General features: G+C 35.7%; 1 pseudogene across 1 annotated transcript; it reads left to right on the top strand.

The window, feature by feature from the left end:
* The first annotated feature begins 16,529 nt into the window (after window positions 1–16,529).
* Window positions 16,530–18,175, top strand: LOC311614869 (T-complex protein 1 subunit delta-like; annotated as a pseudogene). The gene has a single exon. The product of its transcript is annotated as a T-complex protein 1 subunit delta-like (transcript).
* The last annotated feature ends 232 nt before the right edge of the window (window positions 18,176–18,407 follow it).

Raw genomic sequence — 18,407 nt, 5'->3', positions numbered from 1 at the left:
AGTTTTAAAGAAGATTATAATTGGAGTTTTTGTTGACTATAATTCTAAAACATCTAAGGTTCTTCATATATCTTAAAAAATATATATTTTTGATCCTTAAGAGAGGGATATAGAGAGAAAAACATCAATGAGAGAGAAAAATTGATCAGCTGCCTCCTGCATGCCCCCTTGAGCCTGAAACCCAAGCATGAGCCCTGACCAGGAATTGATCTGTGACCTCCTGGTTCATGGGTCGATGCTCAAGCACTGAGCCACACCAATTGGGAGGTTCTTCATAATTTTAAGGACATAGATAATAGGTAAGTTATGGATATCCTTATTATTCTATCTAATAAAAGAGTAATATGCTTTGCTATTCCCACAAGCCACGCCCACCAGCCAATCAGGAGCAAATATGCAAATAAACCCAACCAAGATGGCTGTGGCCACAAGACCAGGAGGGAGGCTTGGGTTTCCCTGGCAATGAAGGAAGCCAAGCTTTCCCCATGCCCCTGTTGTCCTAGGCCTCCACTCAAGGCAACAAAGTTTCAATAATAGAAGATAAATGAATCCAAACAGAAATGGCAGCAGCCATGGAGCTGGAAAGAGCAGGAGGCTAGGATTCCCCCTGCAATGGAGGAAGCCAAGCTTCTGAAGCCCTGGCTTGCCTTGGCCTCTGCTCCAGGCTACAAAGTTTCAATGATAGAAGATACATAAATTCCAACAGAAATGGCTGCCACCAGGGAGCGGGCAGGAGGCTTAGCTCCACTTCAGGCTACAAAGTTTCTATTGTACAATAGAAGATAAATAAATCCCAGATACCAGGGTCTCTGTTTGGATTACTGGGGGGCATGGCCAACCAGCAAACCACCACAGGCCCCTTACCCAGGCTTCCCCACACTCCAAGGGAACCTAACCCTGATCCAGGACACCCTTCAGGGCAAACCTGCTGGCCCCCACCCATTCACCAGGCCTCTATCCTATCTAATAAAAGAGTAATATGTAGATTGACCATCATTCCAACACTCAAGATGGCTGTCCTCATGTGGACACAAGATGGCCACCACAATATGGCCAGCAGGGGAGGACAGTTGGGAGGGACCAGGCCTGCAAGGGAGGGCAGTTGGGGGTGATCAAGCCAGCAGAGGAGGGAAGTTAGAGGTGACCAAGCCAGCAGAGGAGGGAAGTTGGGGTGACCAGGCCTGCAAGGGCAGTTGGGAGGGACCCAGGCCTGTAGTGGAGAGCAGTTGGGGGGACAAGACCTGCAGGGGGTGCATTTAGGGGTGACCAGGCTTGCAGCAGATGGCAGGTAGGGGCAAACAGGCTTGCAGGGGAGCAGTTAGACATCAATCAGGAAGGCAGGCAGGCGAGCAGTTGGGAGCCAGCAGACCTGGATTGTGAGAGGGATGTCTCACTGCCCGTTTAAGCCGATCCCGATAGGATCAGGCCTAAATGGGCAGTTGAAGATCCTTCAAGGGATCCCAGACTGGATAGGGTGCAGCCTTGGCTGAGGGACTCCCCCACTCTGTGCATGAATTTTGTGCACCTGGCCTCTAATTAGAAGAACAAATATTTAGAAGAAACATTCAAAATAAAAATTTATATTTTATATATGTATAATTATAAAATATGATTATTAATCTCTATTTCAAATTTTAATGTATGTCAATTTAAAAACACCTTACTATTAACATTATTTTCTTCAGCAAACCCTGATAAACTTTTTTAACTGCACCCTTCAAGCACACACACACACACACACACACACACACACACACACACACAAATATATAATCAGCCTGGACAATCTGGAGTAAAAGTTCCAGATAAAACTTCACATGTGATGAGAAATTAAGTGCTCAGGAAATTAGGTCAATTACATATTACAGTAGATAATTAATTTAAACATCTATATCTTTGTTTCCTCTACTACTTTCTTCATAATTTTAAACTTCCAGCTTTGCCAAAGCCCTGTAAAATTGACTTTTATCTTGATGAATAACAGTTATTCTTTCTTGAAAATCTATTCTTAGTTTTTTGGCCTTGGCAATTTTGTTTTGCAGGCTGTCACCACAATAACTACTTAGTCATCTGAACTGGAAATCTTGATATCCAAAATCATTCATCTTGGACATCTGCAGATACTAGAATATTTTCCTAAATTAATAGTAGAAATTATCTCTTGGCTGTTATTTAAATACTGAAGGCTTACATAGCATGGATTTCCTCTGTTAATGTTCTCAACCATGGCTAGTAACATACTGTGTCAAATTGGCCAATCTACTTGAGTTTCCTATGAATTTTTCTCAGGTATAAATTGAGATAACAATGTATCAAGGACTTATGGTAAGGATAAAATGAACCAATATTTGTATTTAGAATAATTCCTGGCAAATAGTAACTGTCCAGTAAATGGCAAATGCTATTACTCTTCTTAGTAGTAATAGTATAGTATTATTCTTGCTATCATAAAGATGAAATATATGTTTACTTAATTCCTTAAATAATTAACCAAATAGAAAAGACATGCCAGATATCCTGGAACAGGAATTTGACTCCATTTTCCTGGAAGTACAGTAGATGAATAGCCTTGGTACCATAGTAGTGTGTTCAAGTAACAGGGTCTCCAATTATTTTTAGCTGTAAAACTAAAAATATAAACAAGAAAACATAAAATAGTGATACTTAAGTTGAGGCAGGCTGGAATTATACCTAGTTGGCATTATTCCCACACATGTGGCCCTATAGGGACTTCTTGGATCCCTCAAGTCCCCTCACATTTATGCAGTAATACAAGTTATAGAGCAACTAAAAATGAGAAAATAGGAAGGTGATTAGATAGTGAGGATTGTTCTTTACTTAGAGCTTCACTGAATCATTTCCTAATTTTTGGCTTCATAAAAATGGTTGCAAATCCAATTAAAGGAACATTTTATTAGAGGTGAGAGCTAAGTGTACTTTCAATGAAAAAGGGACAGATGATCACAGAAAAGTGGAATACAGATACTTCAATTTTTGAAAGTCCACATTATGCATCTTCACTTTTATGAAATACCTACATTAGTATCTATTTTTGCTAAATGAAAGAAATCAAAAGAGGATTTTTGCTATTTTTGCTTTTACATAAAAGGTTGAAAAATGAAAATAGCATTCAGCATTTGTTTTGCAAGGAGCAATCTATAGTTTGTTTTGTAGCAAAGGAGCTGAGGAGGCTGTGAGCACACAGAGCAGTGAGGGTAGCACCACCAAGTGCCTTCCCTGGGAACTTCACACAGCATCTCAGCATCAAACCCCCATAGCTTTGAACTGTGTCTGTGAGCACTTGTGATTCATCTCAATTTATTTTGTTCATCTGTTAGCAAGACATGCCCTAACATACACAAATGCCTAAGAGTTTCTAAAAGTGTTTTCCTTAGCGTAAAACGGGACTTAATTAAGCATATTTTGTATAATTTGGTAGTTTTTTTTTGCGGGGGTACGTCTAAGAATGCTCAAAAAATTTTTCATATCAATTATTGGTAATTGCTTCACTTTATACCATTTTAGCTTAGGAAATGTTGCATAGGAACATTCTACTTTCAGATAACAAGAAACCTGTATAATGTTTTCTGAGTAATATGTTTTATGAATAAATAAAAAAGTTTATGGTTCCTTAGTAGAAACTGTATCTAAGCTGTGACATCTTCCCAAATCATGGAAATTTAATGAATCAATTTACTCAATGGAAAAATAGGACAGTACCTATAGAAACTAACATAATGCACATCCTAAAATAAAAAATTACATTTCTAGGTATCTAACCTAGAGAAAACTACTTAAGTACAGGAAAACATGTGTATATACATATGCTATCAAGGTCACCAGCTATAGTGTGTAAGCTGAGCTTTACTCAATTCCATAGGAACCCATTCATATTTACTATATGAATGGTGCTCCCTAGAATTATTCAACTGTCATGACCTTATTTATTGCAGCATTTAGGTAAATAAATCATGGCAAATGTATATAATGGAGACATAAGTCTGTGAAAATAATTAATTTTATGTATATTTCTCAATGCTAAATACTAAATAGATTTCAGAAATAATATATTTAATGAAGGTCATTGCAATGAAATGGTACAACATGATATCAATTATATAAATTGGGAAAGACAAAAAACTATTACATTCATATTATCGATATATATGCATATAAACTATTTTTAAAAATAACTCAGAGCTAACAGAAATCATTGGAAGGTTATTGGATAGCTCAAAAATTGGTAGGGTAACTAAAGAATTGGTCTTGAAAAACAGGTATCTGCTATCAAGGGAAAGCCAGCAGTAGAAAATAGACATGGCCATGCTACAGGAACAAGTTGGATATGATGATACCACTGACACTACAGTTGTAATACACATTATCACTTATACTAAAGTCTCAGTGGAATTGGGCCTAAACCGGCAGCCAGACATCCCTCTCACAATCTGGGACTGCTGGCTCCCAACCACACACCTGCCTGCCTGCCTGATTGCCCCTAACCACTTCTGCCTGCCAGCCTGATCCCCCCTAACCACTCCTCTGCTAGCCTGGTCACCCCTAATCACTCCCCCGCTAGCCTGGTCACCCCAAATGCCCTCCCCTACTGGCCATCTAGTGGCAGCCATCTTGTGACCACATAGGGTCGCCATCATGAGTGAGGGCATGATGGTTAATTTGCCTATTACCTTTTCATTATGTAGGGTAATTTCTCAATTGTTTGTGGTTTTTAAATCACTCTTTAAATTTCATAATCCCAGGAAGGTACATCTTATTGGTTGGATGTAGTTCAAGATTCTCTATTCTGAACATTCTACCTGATAGAGAGTAACAAAAGGAATATCTGGACCTTCAAATATATGGTAAGAAATAGTTGCCAGATAAAAACTTTCATCAAAGAGGGAATAAAGGGAAATTACCTCAACATAACAAAAGTCTTATATGACAAACCTATAGCTAACATCATACTCAATGAAAAAATACTGAAATCATTTTCCCTAAGATCTGCAACAAGACAAGGATGCCCACTTTCACTATTCCTGTTCAACAATCTATTAAAAGTGCTACCCTTAGTTATCAGACAAGAAGAAGAAATAAAAGGTATCCAAATTGAAAAAGAAGAAGTAAAAATGTAATTATTCGCAGATGACATGGTATTATACATAGAAAATGCTAAAGACTCTATAAAAAAAACTACTAGATTTAATAAATGAATTTGGCAATGTAGAAGGAAACAAAGTTAACATCTAGAAATCTATGCCATTTTTATACACCAATAATGACCTCACAGAAAGAGAAATGGGGAAAAAATCCCATTTACCATTGCAACAACAAAATAAAATTAGGATACCTAAGAATAAACTTAACCAAGAGGGAAAAGATATGTACTTGGAAAACTACAGGGCCGTATTCATGTATCAGTACTATCTACATCATTAAAGTGACCATACTAGCCAAAGCAATCTATATATTCAATGCAGTCCCCATTAAAATATCAATGGCATATTTCACAGACTTAGAAAAGGGTCTCCAAGAATTCATATGGAATAAAAAATGACTGCAATAAGAAAGGATATATGCACCCCTATGTTCATAGCAGGACAATTTAAAAGAGCTAAGATGTGGAAATACCCTAAATGCCCATCAGCAGATGAATGGATTAGAAAATTATGGTATATCTGCACAATGGAATACTATGCTGCCATAAAAAGATGGACTTTTTACCATTTGCAGCAGCATGGATGGAACTGAAGAGCATTATGTTAAGTGAAATAAGCCAGTCAGTGAGAAAAAAAAATGCCACATGATCTCACTCATTTATGGATAATAAAGAACATTATAATCTAATGAACAAAAAGATAGATACAGAGGCAGAGAAGCATTGAACAGACTGTAAAATTATAGCAGGAAGGCTTGGGAGGATAGAAGCGGGGAGGTTAGATATCAACCTAAGGACTTGTATGCATGCATATAAGCATAACAAAGGGATGCAAGACACTGGGGTTGAGGTGGCGTGATGGCATGTGCCAAAAGTTAGGGGAGGCTGGGAGAAGGTCAATGGGGAAAAAAGGAGACATATGTACTACTATTTGTAATACTTTAAACAATAAAAAAATAAAAATAAAAATGATCAAAACAAACAAATAAAAAAAACCCCACCAAACTCCAAATAGCCCCAGCAACTCTGAGAAAAAAGGATAAAGTTGGAGGATCGCAATACCATATATCAAGCTATTTTGCAAAGCCACTGTTATCAAAACTGCCTGGTATTGGCACAATAACAGACATATAGACCAGTGGAAGAGAAAATAGAACCCAGAAATTGATCCAAGCCATTATGCTCAATTAATATTTTACAAAGGAGGCAAACACATACAATGGAATCAAGACCATCTTTTTAGTAAATGGTGCTTAAAAATTTGGACAGATACATGAAAAAAAAGACACTAGACCACCAACTTACACCATACACAAAAATAAACTCAAAATTGATAAAAAAAAAAACCCAACAAACTTAAATGTAAGAAGGGAAACCATAATAATCCTAGGAGAATCCATAGGCAGCCAAATATCAAACATATCTCATAGCAGTATATTTACTGACACATCTTCTAGGACAATTGAAACTAAGGAGAAAATAAATAAATGGGATGGCATCAAAATAAAAAGCTTCTGCACAGCAAAAGAAACCATCAACAAAACAACAAGAGAGCCCACTGCATGTGAGAACATATTTGCCAATGTTATATCCAATAAGGGTTTAGACTGCAAAATTTATATGGAGCTCATATAACTTAACAGGAAGAGAAACAATCCAATCAGAAAATGGGCAAAGGACCTAAATAGACACTTTTTGAAAGTGAACATACAAAAGGCTAAGAGACATATGAAGAAATGCTCAAAGAAACCAATCATCCAAGAGATGCAAGCTAAAATGACAATGAGGTACCAACTCACACTTGTCAGAATAGGTGTCATCAATCAATCAGCAAATGACAAGTGCTCACAAGGATGTGGAGAAAAAGGAACTCTGGTTCACTCTGGTGGAAATGCAGACTGGTACAGCCACAGTGGGAAATAGTATGAAGTTTCCTCAAAAAACTAAAAATGGAACTCCCATTTGACCCCGTGATCCCACTTCTAAGAATATATCCAAAGAAAACAGAAACACCAATAAGAAAGGATATATGCAACCCTATGTTCATAGCAGCACAATTTACAATAGGTAAGATTTGGATATAGCCTAACTGCCAATCAGCAGATGAGTGTATTAGAAAACTGTGGTGCATCTACACAACAGAATAACTTTGCTGATGTAAAAAAGAAGGAATTCTTACCATTCACAACAGCATGGTTGGACCTGGAGAGCATTATGCTAAGAAAAATAAGGCAGTTGCAGAAATATAAATATCACATGATCTCACTCATTTGTGGAATATAATTAACAACATAAACTGATGAACAAAAATAGATACAGAGACATAAAAGCATCAAGCAGACCAACAAACATCAGAGGGAATGCAGGGAAGGTAGGGATGGAAGAGATCAACCAAAGGACTTGTATGCCTTAGCATAACCAATGGACACAGATTGTAGAGGGGTGAGGGCATGTGCTGGAGGTGGCAGCAGGCATGGGGAAGAAAACGGTAGGAAAAGGAGAAATATGTATTACTTTCAACAATAAAGAATTTAAACTAAAAAAAAAAATACCTTCACTCTAAGTAAAAAAAGAGAAAGAAAGAAATAGTTTCCAGCCTTTCACTAAGACTTAAAATATGAAAATATTTCATAAATACAAATGGTGCTGAAGTACATGGCAACAAAACAAAAGCAAACTGAAAAAAATAATTAAATGTCCAAAACATATATACATATTTAAACGCTTACCTCTATAATAGAAGCTCAGTAGTGGACACACATATCAAGGTCGACTTAAGCATTATCTGAAATGTCATGGTTTTCAGAAGAAAATGTGTTCTTTGTTACATGTGAGAATTTTTATAAAATAAATACAAAGAAACAAAAGTCTGGAAACATAGATGTCAAATGTTAAGAGCAGTTAAGCAATTAATATTTAATAGAGAGAAATTATATATATATATATATATATATATATAATCATAAAATTTACCCATATAAATTATTTAGTTCAGTAGTTTTTAATATACTCACAGATTCCTTTACAATTATCTAATACCAGATACAATTATCTAATACCAATTGCATCCTTTACAATTATCTAATACCAGAACATTTTCACCACCTGACCAATTAGCAGTAACTGCCCCACTCTCCAGCCTCTAAAGTAGGGGTGTCGAACTCAATCAGAGAAGGGGCCAAAATCTAAAATCCAGCCTAAATCGCGGACCGAATGGTTTGCTGAACAGTCATAAACTGACAATGTCATAAACTGACAGCGGAGTGCAGTGATGACAGCGCGGTGCGGGCCACATTGCAAGGCCTGGCCGGCTGGATTTGGCCCGCGGGCCTTGTGTTTGACACATGTGCTCTAAAGGTTACTAATGTATGTCTCTGTGCAATTACCTATTTATGAGCATTTCATATGCATGGAATTATACAGTTTTGGCCTTTTTTTATCTTGGCTTCTTTGATTTCATATAATGTTTTCAAATTCCTTTCATGTTGTAACATGAATTTGTACTTTATTGCCGGATAACACCCCACTGTTTGTATTTAACAGATTTGTTTTTCCATTTTTCCCTTAAGGGACATTTTAGTTACTTTTACCTTTTGAATAATATGAAAGATTCTGCCATAATTATTAGTGTACACGTTTTTCTATTAATATATGTTTTCATTTCTCTTCGATATATACCAAAAACTATATTTGCTATCACATGATAATTCTATGCCAAGTTGTTTTTCAGAGAAGCTGCAGCATTTTACAATCTCACCAGAAACACAAAAAAGCTTCAGTTTCTTCATATCCATTACTACTACTTTCCCTTGTTTATCTTTGTTTATTATAGCCACCTTAACGATGTAAAGTGACATGTTATTATGGATTTAATTTGCATTTCTCTGATGGATAATGGTGTTAAATTTTTTATGCCTTTATCAGGCTTTAATATGTCTATTTTGGATAAATGTCAACTCACATTATTCATACATGCTTTAGTATTCTATTTATTGTAGCTTTTTAAAAGTTTTCTTTATTGATTAAGGTATTATATATGTGTTCTTATTCCCCCATTACCCCCACCTCCCATTCATGACCCCACCCCCTTGTTGTCTATGTCCATTGATTAGGCTTATATGCATGCATACAAGTCCTTTGGTTGATCTCTCCCCCTTAACCCCACCCTACCCCACCTTCTCTGATGTTTGATGTTCTGATCAATGTTTCTCTGTCTCTGGATCTATTTTTGTTCACCAGTTTATGTTGTTCATTATATTCCACAAATAAGTGAGATCATGTGATATTTATCTTTCTCTGCCTGGCTTATTTCACTTAGCATAATTGTAAGAGTTTTTATACCCTTATTATATACATAATTTAGAAATATTTCCTTCAGTTTTGGTGTTTTTTTTTACTATCTTGATAGTGTGCCTTGAATGCGGAACATTTCAATTTTTATGAAGTGCAACCTATTTTTTCTTTTGTTCCTTGAATATCTGATGTCATATCTAAGAAAACAATTGACAAATATAACATTATAATAATTTACTTCTATGTTCTTTTCTAAGAGGTTTATAGTTTGATCTCTTATAATTAAATCTTTGAGTTATTTTGAGATAATTTTTATAAGGTGTGAGGTAAGGGTCCAAATAATTATTCTGTATGTGTATAGTCAATTATCTCAGCACCATTTGTTGAAGACTCTTCTTTCCCCCATTTAATTGTATTGACACCCTTGTTGAAAGTTAATTGATCATTAGTTTGTTTATTTATGAACTCTGAATTCCATTCCATGAATTTAGTCTACTCTATGCTATTGTAGTATTGCAATGTCTTAATTATTGAAGTTTTGCAGTAAGTTTTGAAATTGGGAATTGTGAGTCCTCTACCTTTATTCATGATTGGTTTTGCTTCTTGCCAATTGTATTTATATATGAACTTTAAAATCCACTTATGATTACCTGTAAAAATGATTCCAGCTTCTGAAAGCTCTAGACCCTGAGTATACACCAAACTCTTTTTCATTTGTCATTCCAGCCCTATGAGCAGTTGCTACCCTTTATTTCATCCCACCTTCTCTTAATTTCATCTCTCAAACAACTATTTAATAGGCTGCTTATATGAAATCCACTATTATGAGTATTCCCTAACTAATAACACCAATGATCAAAAACCTAACTTTCACTGGTGCAAAACCTAAACATCTAGGTTTATTTTCCCATTAGCAGTCTAAGATAATATGATTAAATGTAAGCAAAGTGAAAATAATTAACTAATATTTTAGATTTACTTTTATTAGATTTTGCTTTTATTTCTTTATCCAAATTATAATAAAGTTGAATAATAATAAATTATCTATAAACATTAAGGTTTATCCAAATAACTATAAGAAATTTTAAATGTATATTTTGCTACATTAGTTTCATTAATAATGTTATCACTTTATTTTTCAAAGTGTAATGAGAAGTTAAAAAAAATTCCAGGCTTCAGTGGCAAAACAAAGTAAGGTTAAAGATATTAATAACTTGTTTAATAATGAATCATCCACTGTGTTTATAATGTAGTTGTTTATGGGCAAGGTGTATAACAAGTAAAACTGAAATAATATTAATAAAACTGTTTTTATCCTTTGAAATCTTATTGTTTGTGCCAAGAACTAATAAAATGTAAATTATGTATTCAATTATTAAGGGTTAATGACTTTCAGTTTTACATGTGGCTAAAGGTTCTTACCAGTAATTTGGCAAGTTACTAACACATTAAAATTCAGCATATTACCATGATTAACTTAGAACTCTAGTTAAATTTTATACAAAATTTGGTTCTTAGTCAGTGTATGGATACAATATACTAATTGTTTTATGTTTTCAAACATGGATAGTTGGAATTTTTAATTTTTAGGAAACATGATTTTATTACCATCATGCTATCAATATAATTTTCATTGTTTTCAGGCACTGATTTCTTTTTTTTAAATTTCTTTATAGATTAAGGTATCACATATTTGTCCTCAACTCCCCATTCCAATTCCCCACCCCCCACTCATGCCCCCACGCCCTATTGTCCTTGACCACTGGTTAGGCTCATATGTGTGCACGTAAGTCCTTTGGTTAATATCTCTCTTTTATCCCCACCCTCCCTTTGAGGTCCAACAGTCTGACCATGGCTCCTTGTCTCTGGGTCTGTTCCTGTTCATCAGTCTATATTGTTCACCATTTCCCCTAGATGAGTGAGCTCATGTGATACTAGAAATACACTTATAAGAACCAAAAATGTAAATGGATTAAATGCCCCAATCAAAGACATAGGGTAACTGAGTGGATAAGAAAGCATGACCTATATATCTTCGGCCTACAGGAAATAAAGCTTAGAACAAAGGACTCACAGAAACTGATGGTGAAGGGATGGAAAAGGCTTTTTAGGTTAATGGAAATGAAAAAAAAAAAAAGCTGGGGTAGCATTACTTATATCCAACAAATTAGACCTCAAAGTGAAGGTCATAACAAGAGATAAGGAAGACCACTTCATAATACTATAAGGAGCAATTCAACAAGAAAATATAACTCTGGTAAACATATATGCATCCATTACAGGAGCACCCAAATACATAAAAAAAAAATTCTGGAGGATTTCAAGGGAAAGATTGACAGTGATACAGTAATAGGAGGAGACTTTAATACCATACTCACCCCACCATACAAATCCTCTAAACAAAAAAATTAGCAAAGAAACATCAATCCTAAATGACTCACTAGATCAGATGAAATTAATTTACATCTTCAGAACATTTCATCCCAAAGCCACAGAATATACATTCTTCTCAAGTGCACATGGGTCATTTTCAAAGACAGACCACATATTGGGGCACAGGTAAAGTCTCTAATAAGTTATCTAACCCTACAACTCAAAGAGGTAGAAAGATAACAACAAGAAAAGCCCAGTGTAAGAAGAAGAAAGGAAATAATAAAGATCAGAGTGGAGATAAATGACATAGAAACAAAAACAAAAAGCAAAAAACAAAAACACACAAACAAACAAACAAAAAACAATGCAAAAGATTAACAAAACCAAGAGCTGATACTTTGAAAGGATAAACAAGATTGATGAACCTCTAACCAAGCTAAACAAGGACCAAAGAGAGAGGACCTAAATAAACAAAATCAGAAATGAAAGAGGTGAAATAACAGACACAAATAAATACAAAGGATTATGAAAAAATACTATGAACAACTCCATTCCAACAAAATGGACACCCTAGAAGAAATGGACATATTCCAAGAAAAATAAAAGTTCCCAAAACTCAATAAAATAAAAAACCTGAATAGGCCAATAACTACCAAAGATATTGAAGCAGAGATCAAATATCTTCTAGCAAACAAAAGCCCTGGTCCAGAGGGCTTTACAGGGGTGTTCTACCAAGCATTCAAAGAAGAACTAAAACCTATCCTCCTCAGACTATTTAAAAAAATTCCAGAGGAAGGCACACTTCCAAGCTCGTTCTATGAAGTCAGAATTACCCTAATTCTCAAAACAGATAAAGATAATACCACAAAGAGAGAGAGAGAGAGAAGAGAGAGAGAGAGAGAGAGAGAGAGAGAGAGAGAGAGAGAGAGAGAGAGAGAACTACAGGCCAATATCCTTGATGAACATAGATGCTAAAGTCATCAACAAAATCCTAGCCAATCAAATCCAGCATTACATTAGATTAAGATTATACACCATTACCTAGTGGAATTTATTCCTGGGATGCAAGGATTGTATAATATCCACAAATCAATAAATGTGATACATCACATAAACAAACTGAGAGACAAATATCACATAATCATATCAACACAGAAAAAGCATTTGACAAAACTCAACACCATTTCTTGATAAAAACTCTGTGAAAAGTGGGAATCAAGGGATCATACCTCAACTTAATAAAAGCCTTATACAACAAACATAACGCCAACATCATGCTTAATGGGGAAAAAACTAAACTAATTTCTCCTAAAAATAGGGTCTTTTTTAAGACAGGGATGCTCACTTTCATCACTCCTGTTTGATATAGTACTGGAAGTGGTAGCCATAGTGATCTAAGATAAGAAGAAGAAATACATGCATCCAAATTGGAAAAGAAGAAATAAAACTGTCCTTATTCGCAGATGACATGATAGTATACACAAAAAAAACCAAAGACTCCATCAAAAAACTACTAGACCTAATACTTGAATTTGGTAAAGTAGCAGGATACAAAATTAACACCCAGAAATCTGTCATTTTTATACACTAATAATGAACTCACAGAAAGAGAAGTAAAAAAAAAAAAAATCCCAATTGCCATTGCACCAAAAAAATTAAGACGCCACGGAATAAACTTAACTAATGATGTAAAAGATCTATACTCAGAAAACTACAGGACATTGAAAAAAGAGATAGAGGGAGACATGCACAAATGGAAGAAAATACCATGTTCATGGATTGGTAGAATCAACATAATTAAAATGTCCATACTACCCAAAGCAATCTATAAATTCAATGCAATCCCCATTAAAATACCAATGGCATACTTCAAATACCTAGAACAAACTGTCCAAAAATTCATCTGAAATAAATTTAAAAAGACCCTGTTTAGTTGCAGCAATCTTGAGAAAGAAGAACAATGTAGGAGGGATAACAATACCAGATATCAAGCCATACTACAAAGTCACTGTTCTCAAAACTGCCTGGTACTGGCATCAGAACACACATATCAAACAGTGGAACAGAACAGAGAACCCAGAAATCAACCCAAGCCAATATGCTCAATTAATATTTGACAAAGGAGGCAAGAACATACAATGGGGACAAGCAGTGTCTTCAATAAACGGTGTTGGGAAAACTGGACAGATACTTGCAAAAAGTGTCATCTGTGAATAAAGACAGTTTTACTTCTTCTTTTTTTCCATTTGGATGCTTTTTTTATACCAACTTACACCATACACAAAAATAAACTCAAAATGCTTAAAGGATTTAAATGTAAGATGGGAAACCATAAAAATTTTAGAGGAAGTATAGGTTGCAAAATAGCAGATATTTATTGCAGCAATATCGGTAGTGATACAACTCCTAGGGCAATGGAAACTGAAGAGAAAATAAACAAATGGGACTACATCAAAATAAAAAGCTTCTGCACAGCAAAAGAAAACATCAACAAAAAATCAAGAGAGCCCACTGCATGGGAGAACATGTTTTCCAATGTTAACTCCATGAGTGGGTTAATCGTCAACATTTACAGGAAACTCATACAACTTAACAAAAGGAAGATAAACAATCCAATACAAAAATGGGCAATGGACCTAAATAGATGCTTTTTGAAAGAAGACAGAAAGAAGTCCATGAGACATAAGAAAACATGCTCAAAGTCACTAATCATCCAAGAGATGCAAATCAAAACAATAAGGTATCATCTCACACCTGTCAGAATATCAACAACAAATCAACCAAGGACAAGTGCTGGAGAGAATGGGGAGAAAAAGGAACTCTTTGGCACTGCAGGTGGGAATGCAGACTGGTGCAGCCACTGTGGAAGACAGTATGGGGTTTCCTTAAAAAACTAAAAATGTAACTCCCATTTGACCCAGTGATCCCACTTTGAAGAATATATCCCGAGAAACTAGAAATACCAATCAGAAAGGACATATGCACCCCTATGCTCATAGCAGCACAATTTACAATAGCTAAGATTTGGAAACAGCCTAAATGCCCATCAGCAGATGAATGGGTTAGAAAACTGTGGTACACTACATAATGGAATACTATGCTGCTGTATAAAAGAAGGAATTCTTACCATTTGCAACAGCATGCATGGAACTGGAGAGCATTATGCTAAGTGAAATAAACCAGTCAATGAAAAAAAAAAATACCACATGATCTCATTTATTTAAGGATAATAAAGAACATTATAAACTTATGAACAAAAATAGATACAGAGGCAGAGCAGCATCGAACAGCCTGTCAATATACAGTAGGAAGGCTGGGAAAAGTTGGGGGGGGGGGTAAAAGATCAACTGAAGGACTTGTATGCACCCATATAAGCATAACCAATGGACACAAGATACTGGGTATTAAGGGAGACTGGGGAAAGTCAATGGGGAAAAAAGGAAACATGTGTACTACTCTTCGTAAGACTTTAAGCAATATAATAAAATTTAAAAAAATAAAAGAAAAAGATGATATTTCATCTGGATTGTAAGGGTGAGCAAGATATCAAGGAAGATATCAATAAGTAAATCATTGATGAAGTCATTAACTTCACTTTGATATATGTTTGTATATGAGAATTGTAGAGGAGGGGTGATTCCCTAACTAGCTATTTAGGCTAACTGAGTATGATAATAACATTAACAATAGAAATCTGTGTCAATTTTGGAGAAAGGAGGAAAGTAAATTATTAGACATGTTTAGTTGAAGTATTAAGACATCTAATTGGAGAAGTCTTTTATGTAAGTAGAACTTTGTATTTGGAGACTGATGAGAGAGTTAGCAGTCATTTATATGAAAAGGGGGTCTTAAAATTGTAAGAATATATAGATTTTCAAAGTTGAAAAGTGAGAAATGAAACTGATGATTTCAATGAAAATGAAAAATAATCGCCAAAACCGTTTTGGCTCAGTGGTAGAGCGTCGGTCTGCGGACTGAAGGGTCCCAGGTTCGATTCCGGTCAGGGGCATGTAAGTTGGTTGCGGGCACATCCCCAGTGGGGGGTGTGCAGGAGGCAGCTGGTCGATGTTTCTCTCTCATTGACGTTTCTGGCTCTCTATCTCTCTCCCTTCCTCTCTGTAAAAAAAATCAATAAAATATATTTTTAAAAAAAGAAAAAAAGAAAAATAATCCCTAATTCATTGATGATCTTACTTTTCTACTGCATATATACATTCAGACATCAAAGGTGGCCTTCTACTTGTAATGCCATGAAAATAATTCAGGAAAATGTGTAGTAGTGGAGTGTTTACTTATTTTTATACAATGAGCTTCATATCATATTTTTGGAAACCAAAATAAAAGAAAATAAAGTACATCAGTGTTTTAAAATAGGAAATATGCCTCTGTTTAATATGACATTACTCCAGGTTACTATTAAGTACTTGAGTTCAATATCTACTCTTTCATACTGACTAGTGTAATAAAGGCAGATTCATAAACTATTTTCATCTATCATCATGATTTGCTTGAAACTTTTAAATGTTCCTGAATCAACATTCAGTTCAGCTTTGCTGACCTTCCAAAGCAATAAAGAGTTTGTGGATAAAAATTACCTGGGGGCATATATACTTCCTTAAAAATCAGCAGGAGGGCCAGAATCCTCATTCATCCATCCTTTCTCAGCCCCAGGCAGACCCAACCCAGCTCGTCATGCCCTAGGAACATGGCATCCTGGAGCAGGGCATCTGCAGGGGCTGCAGGAGGCTGCTACAAAAGTGCCTCCCAAGACCAGGATAAGTTGGCCCATATCTTCTCGGCAACATTTCCTCAGCCAAAGCTGTTGCTGATGCTATTAGAACAAGCTTTGGACCAAAAGGAATGGATAAAATGATTCAAGATGGAAAAGGCGATGTGACTATTACAAATAATGGTGCCACCATTCTGAAACAAATGCAAGTGTAACATCCAGCAGCCAGAATGCTGGTAGAGTTGTCTAAGGGACAAGATATAGAAGCAAGAGATGGCACTACACCTGTGGTCATCATTGCTGGCTCTCTCTTAGATTACTGAACTAAGCTTTTTCAGAAAGAGATTCATTCAATTATCATTTCAGAGTCATTTCAGAAGGCTTTTGAAAAGGGTATTGAAGTATTGGTTGACGTGTCTCGACCTGTGGAACTGAGTGACAGAAGAACTTTGTTAAATAGTGCAGCCACTTCATTGAACTCAAAGGTTGTCTCTCAGTATTCACGTCTGCTTTCTCCAATGAGTGTAAGTGAAGTTATGAAAGTGATTGACCAAGGCACAGCTACTGGTGTATATCTTGGAGATATTAAAATAATTAAAAAAACTTGGTGGGACAATCCATAACTGTGAGTTGTGGAAGGGCTGGTTCTCACTCAGAAGGTGGCTAATTCTGGTATAACCAGAGTCAAAAAGGCTAAAATTTGGCTTATTCATTTTTGCTTATCTACTCCCAAAATAGATATGGATAATCAGATAGTAGTTTCTGACTGTCCAGATGGACCAAGTGTTTTCAGAGTAGAATTCCAATAATCTAAACTTAGTGAAGCAAGTTAAAAAACAAAAAAAGCCACACACAACACTAAGATGTAATATTCTTCTCATAAAAAGTCTATTCTAAGAGATGCTCTAAGTGATCTTGTATTACATTTCCTGAACAAAATTAAGATTATGATGGTTAAGGATATTGAAAGAGAAATTATTGAATTCATTTGTAAGACGATTGGAACCAAGCCAGTTGCTCATATTGAACAGTTCACAGCTGAGTTGGCTGAGGAGGTCAATTTAAATGGTTCTGGCAAACTGCTCAAGATTACATGATGTACAAGTCCTGGAAAAACAGTTACAGTTGTTATTCATGGTTCTAACAAGTTGGTTATTGAAGAAGCTGAGCACTCCATTCATGATGCCCTATGTGTCATTCTCTGCTTAGTGAAGAATATAGCTCTTATTGCAAGAGGTGGTGCTCCAGAAATAGAGCCGGCTCTATGGTTAACTGAATATTCATGAACAATGAGTGGTATGAAATCCTACTGCATTTATGCTTTTGCTGATGGTATGGAAGTAATTCCATCTCACTAGCTTAAAATGCTGGCCTGAATCCCATTTCTACAGTAACAGAACTAAGAAACCGTCATGCCCAAGAAGAAAAAAAACTACAGTCATTAATGTCCAAAAGGGTGGTATTTCCAACATTTTGGAGGAACTGGTTGTCCAGTCTCTGTTGGTTTCTAGCAACTGAAACTGTCCGGGGCATTCTGGAAATCGATAATGTGGTAAACACTTAGTAATCTGGATAACACTGGCTGACTGGCACCATCATGGCCACTAATAGTGCGGCTGGAGTGGGAGATCACTGATGTTTCTTCTTGTTTGGAATATTGTTACCCTATGAATTCCTGGGCCTGCTCTTCCAGTTTGCATTTACTTGAAAATATTAATGTTTTGGTTTCAAAACAAATCAGCAGGAAGCTCCATATGCCAACGGTTAATTTGGTACCATATAAGAATCCTGAAGCATGCTAGGGATATAAGATGGTGTACAGTGGAACTTCCTTCTTTATATTTCTCACATTTC

Source organism: Pipistrellus hanaki (assembly GCF_964339955.1).
Source record: "Pipistrellus hanaki genome assembly, chromosome: X".
Lineage (NCBI taxonomy): Eukaryota > Metazoa > Chordata > Mammalia > Chiroptera > Vespertilionidae > Pipistrellus > Pipistrellus hanaki.
Note: the sequence above shows the minus strand (reverse complement) of the source record. Positions and strands in the feature narration are given on the sequence as shown.